We start from the raw sequence: 6,268 nt of genomic DNA, 5'->3' as shown, positions 1-6,268 counted from the left end.
ACCATATACTAGCTATGTGTACTTGTCACTGTTCAAATTCCTCATTTGTAAAATAAGAATACAAGCAGATGTCGTGCATATTTCAAATCAGTGATGTGAAAACCAAATGTCATAAATATGAAAGAGCTTTCTGCCTTTAAAATATAACACAAATAAAGTTAAAATCAGAGTGACTTTTGGTAATACAAGGTAACCTCTTACCCCCCCAAATAAACCACTTTCTCCCAGTTATCAGTTCTAATGAAACAGAGAAAACAATGTTTTAATGCTGTATTCAAGATAATAGAGATTTCTATTACACAGACATTCTCATGCCTCCCTGTCATTAATCTTCACAAATCCAACATTAGTTTTTCGATAAGCCAGATACTCTTTGAGTTACTCTAAATTTCTATCATTTATTTCCTTTACATTTCAATTTACTTGGTTTAGAACTTGAAATTAAAATGCTCAAATTTATTTTTACTGCCTAAGATAGAAAAATGTTAAAGACCATGCTTTATGGCATTGATAATTCAATTTTGAATCTTCTTATGAAAAGAATTTCCTCAACTTGTAGAAGTTAATTGTTATTTTATATGAACTATAAACACAGCTATTGTCATAGCAAGTTGTCATTATATTTATCATAATTGACTAAGAATTTGCTTTTAGGTGATTTGAGTCCATTTTAAAATACTTTTCAATATAATCATTTCATCTTCTCAGAGAAAGATGTATAAATGAAACATTATTACCAAGTGCATGTAAGGTCATTTAGCACCTTTCTGCAGAAAAATTATGCAGGTGTTCAGAACATGCTTGTCCAAGACATGTCCCACTTTGGCACGTGGATTATTTTGAGCTAAAGACAATGGAAACCCTATAGGCTCAAGAGAAACTACTGCTCCTCTCTTAACTACCTAAAAGAATTTAAATTGGGGATTTTTTTCCCAGAATAAGAGATAATTATTTTCAGAGATAAATTTTATCTAAGCTGACCCCATCTATATGACAGGGCAAATATCTAATCACCAAATGTCAGTTCTTCTTATTGTCCTGTGGATGACCCTTCTGTCCTTGGAAGCCCTGGATACCTATCACATTCCATAGCTTAGGATGGCCATATATACCTCATTTTACCTTTCTGTCTCTGAACCTCTCGTGTATGTGGGATCACTGATCCTCTCATGTACGTGGGGTTCCCATACATATGAAATTAAATTTGATTCTCTTCTATTAATCTGTTTATGTCATTTTAATTTTTTGACCAGCAAAAGAACCAGAAAGAAGGGAAGGGGGAAGAGAAAATTTCCCCTTCGCAACAGTTTCAAGAGGAATATAAGAACATTAATAGAGTATCCCTCACTTTGATGAAACTATGGATTGAATTTCACTCTCACCTATATCATTTCTTTTGGCCTCAGAACAATGCGCATTAATGGAGGTTAAGGACTTAGTGTTAACATAGTTGCTGAAAACAATTCAAATGCAGTAACATTCAGAGGACTTTTTAAATGCAAAGATTTTTTTTCTTTTACAATAGAAAAATTGATTTCTTAAATATCTTGGATATTTTCATGCTAATATTTTTTTGGAAAACATGAATGGTGGGGAGTGATAGCTTATTAATTGCAATTAGCCAAACATGAATAATCTAAATGTTCTCAATTTTAGTTTAACAATACTAAAAAGATAAAAGAATTTGGTGCAATAAACATGTTAAGGAAATTGCATATCATAGACTAAACAAGACAAGCAGCATGCACTGACTTAGTTAGAAGCACATGTAAATGTTCCCAAGAGCTTGAAAACCCTGGTTTCCTTATTAGAGACCTTGTACCTCAGAAGAATACATAAATGAAACAATTTATAAATTAAGATAAAACATTAAAGTCCTATAGTTTAAAGTTTTCCTTGATACTTATTTGCTTTACATACATATTTGCTTACTCTTTGATAATAACTCTTCTCTATAATTTTACCATATCTATTCTTTTCACATAATTCAGGCCATTTCTCCTGCTCACTAGTATTTCAAAGGTGTTAGAGAAGATAGCAGTTAAAATTATAAGTGTATCTTACTTTCGTGTGTGTGTGTGTGCACGCACACACGTATATATTCTAAGTTGAATTATTTAATTTTACTTTTATAAGTAATAAAAATAATAACATTATTTTTATGATAATTGCAAACAAATTCTAATATCTTTATGAAAAACAAGATGTCCATATTCTTAACGACTGAACCAGTTTTAAGGTTGGTGTTGAAAAAACTGACTTTTATCTTAGTATATTAATATATTATAACTAAATTTGCTGATTTCAGTCCATATCACCAGAGTAAGAGTGTTTTCTATATGCAAGAAAAGATTTTTTGTCTATGGGAGGGAAGCCTTTTCTCTCCCAACAATGTTAATTTTGCTTCCCTAGAGCTTTCTCTTCACATCTAGACCCCCTTTGCTCTGAGACCTTTTACAGTAGCAGAAATGAACTTGACCTAAAGGCACACCTATAGATTTTTGTTATATAGTCTGCTCTCCCTCCTTTTCCCTCTTTCTAAAGTCTTCAAAATGGATGCTACAACCATCCACAGCCTTTATCATTTCTGATGTGGCTTGAACTTTGGACAGCAGAAGATCAGTTGAGTGGTTCTTGCTTGCCAGTGACTGAAAAAGCTGTGAGGGTTGATAAAAGATGAGAATATTTTCTTTGGGGTAATGAGGTGTTTACAATGAACTGTAAAACTGAAGCATTAAAGTTTTCAAAGTAATTTGGGGAGAATAGACCACATTCCATTCAACCAGCAAGGTCCTTTGGACTGCATTCCAGGATGAAAGGAAAACCTGACCCAAGGGTGAATGCACAGGAAAAAACGTGTGGACTATTATTACCACAGGTTATCACCTGTGGTCAAATGTCAAATGTCATTTGACTATAACTGAATTGTATCATGTTACTAGCATTCATATAAGAAGGTTGCATTGCTACTAACATTGGGGCAAAAAAAAAAAGCAAATTAGTTTGGACACTACTAGAGGGGGGAAATCACATTTGGGGCACGAGGATTAGAGAGAAACTGAAACTTATACTCCAAAATTAGAGTGTATTCACCCAGTGACCACAATCCAGGGGAGAATCCTGCACTTGGGGGAGATACATATCTAGGCAAAAATGAGCACAAAAGCTAGGACAAATTCTCCTAAGGGGCATCTAGAAAGGAATCCCTTGTACCCTTATTTAGAAGCAAGAGGTGATGAAGAAACTATTTTTCCCCCGAAGTGACCTTTTTCAGACACTTTGGGGGGGGGGTCTGAATTTTTTTTGCCATCCTTCTCTGTTGACTATCCACCCCACCTCACCTCCATCTGACTACGTTGTTTGTGCTGAGAAATCCCAAGACATGTTGGTCTAATTCACAGATATATCCCTGGGTACCTTGCAATTATTGCTCCATAAATTTTTTTGAAGAAATGTTTATAAATGTGTCAATAAAAATTGTTCCAAGGTTAAATTCATTAGATGAAACCTAGGTAAAAGCAAGTGAAACAAATTTCTTTATGGAAGGATTCCTACTGCCAATTGTGAACCTCCAAGAGAAGTTCATTGTTTACTTTTTTTCAGACTTTTTTCACTACTTTCACAGTCCACCTGTTATAATCTACTCAGTGTTCCATGTTCCCTTTCACCAGAAACATCAATTGACCAATGGACTGGGACAGCTCCTTTGGCAAAAATGCCTTTAAAGTAAAATCAGGAAATCCATTTGGCTACCACAGCCCAGATAGACCTACCTTCATGAGAACCCAAAATCATTTTATCCCTTTGTTGACCATGCAAATTTCTAACTTTGCAATTTATATTTTGCATATATATATATATTTATATATCACCATGTCACCAATAATTATGATTATGAGAGGTTAAAGATCTCTCCCTTATATATCAATAAACTGGCATTTTGATTTACGAATTTATCTTTTGTGAATTTGACCAACATGAAACTGAACCCTCCTAGATAAAATCATGACCAATCAGTTGTCTGGTGCTGGAAGACTGAAGCACAAAGCCTCAGTCAAAGTACAACATGACTGAACAGCCCCCTGGCTGATATGACTTTACCTATAATTCCAGAAAAATTTTAAAGTAGCTGCATAAAATCATCATAGAACTCAAAAGTATATCACAGAACATTGCTATTTGTATCCCTATAGGTCTCTGCTGAGAATGGTCCTTTGTCTGGATAAAAATACTAATCAGTGATAAATTAATGCATGCATTCTTTCATTTATTTACCAAATGTGTATTGAGAACTTTCTCCGTGTCATGTTTGTTCTGGTGTTAGAGATACACTGATGAATAAGAGAGTTCCTGCTCTCAAGTTGCTCAGAGACCAGAGAAGTCAGACCAAAATATGAAATAAAATTAAATTAAGATTAAAATGCCCTCCATAATACAGTAAGTGTTATGATAAAATTTGTTTATGGTACTGAGGAACACATAGAGAGACATCTCTTGAAGTCAGGGAGAATAGAATCTTAGAAGTACTAACCCTTGCTGAGCCACGAATGGTATGGATGGATATCACAGCATCCTTCAGTGTTGCAAAATACATATTAATTACCTATCAAATATAGAATTCCTCCTAAATAATGGAACAAAGTATAATCACCAGCAAGAAAGCACTACTTTAAACTAACTTCTCTCAAGGGTGCATTGAAGTTCAGCTGAAAGTGGAGAAGTTTAAGTGTGTGAGCACCTCTGGGATTTGTGCCCTGGTTATTTTTAAGGTGTTCTGTGAGCTTTCTATTTATTAAACTACACATAGTGAAACAGTTTGCCTGGATTATGTTAGCATGGTTACTAGCAGAAAGATGTTTGTAGAGTTAACATGTAATATCATTTGAAGATTCTAATTCTCACAGAGAAAACATGTTTTTACTTGGCATCCCTTATGTAAGAAATCATAAAAAATTTTTGTTCTAGAATTTAGCACCAAGAAAAAAAGTCTTTCCAGACAAATTCAGATTTGACTTTTAATATACAAAAATTATGATTCATCTCATGTTTCTTCCCTTTTGTAGTGAGAGAACAGATAAATGGAGGGTTCAGTTGTTGTTATGATTATCTCCCCATAGATCCCAGAAGAAATATTTTTCTTCTTCTAAATTATTTCTGATCATACTTGACATTTGATTAAGTCATTTATTCTTTTACATATTCAAACACCACAAACCATTAAAAATGTTTTTGAAGTTAAAAACATTCTAAGTTATTAATCGATAAGTAAATGGACAGATGAATAAATGGATAGGCAAGTGGTTTCAGAAATAAATAGATAGATCCTCAAATATAGTCAATGTTAGTGCTGTATTATGCTTTTCTACATGTTTTAATCAACAAAAATATTAATTATTACTAAAATAATTAATAAAGTATATTCTATACCCAAGAATGTGTTTAGTTTTTAATAGTTCATACAAATCACCAGGATATACATATTTACATATTTTAATCACAGCACTAATGAGCTAAATTTTTTATTGCACTTAGAATGGTACCTGGCATACAGAAAATGCTACTACATATGTGCTTCTTACATAAATTGTCCTAAAAAATATTACAAATAGTTGTTAAAACTTGAGAATTACCAAGAAGTTTAATTATAATAGTGTACAACAGATGATAGCTAGACTTCCATGGTGATTATTTTGTAGTGTATAGAAATAGCAAATCAACTATGTTGTACACCTGAAACTAATATAATACTGTAAATCAATATACTTTAATTTAAAAAGAGAGAGAGAGAAATATAGTGTTTGGAAAGAGTCTAGTAGTTTAATTTTTGTCTCATATATGTAACATATCGTGCAAAAATCTGTAAAGGTACATAATACCAACTTAAGTGTATAGAATATTAGGTGAGCTTCAAAGTAAAGAAATATTGTTCTTTATTCTTTAAGGTTAAGTAATTGAAATATTCAACAACACTGGTAATGTTTCATTAAAAAATTATGATAAAAATGTAAGGCTAACTTTTCTTCAGTAAATTAATAATTTGTCGATAGAAGTATCTGTTTACAAATGTACATATTTACCCCTTATTCACTACCTCTTAATTGCTATTACTCCACTTTCTTTTTCTGTAACAACTTTCACTTTTTTAATATCCTTATATGCTATTAGAAAAGCAACACACATACAAACACACACAAAAAAGTAAAGAATTTACTACCAACTTCATTATGAGTCATATATAAAGCTTGTGCTGAGTCATATACTTGTATTT

This window comes from Balaenoptera borealis, assembly GCF_965194805.1.
Source record: "Balaenoptera borealis genome assembly, chromosome: 13".
Taxonomy (NCBI): Eukaryota; Metazoa; Chordata; class Mammalia; order Artiodactyla; family Balaenopteridae; genus Balaenoptera; species Balaenoptera borealis.
The sequence above is the reverse complement of the archived record's forward strand: the minus strand, read 5'-3'. Positions refer to the sequence as shown.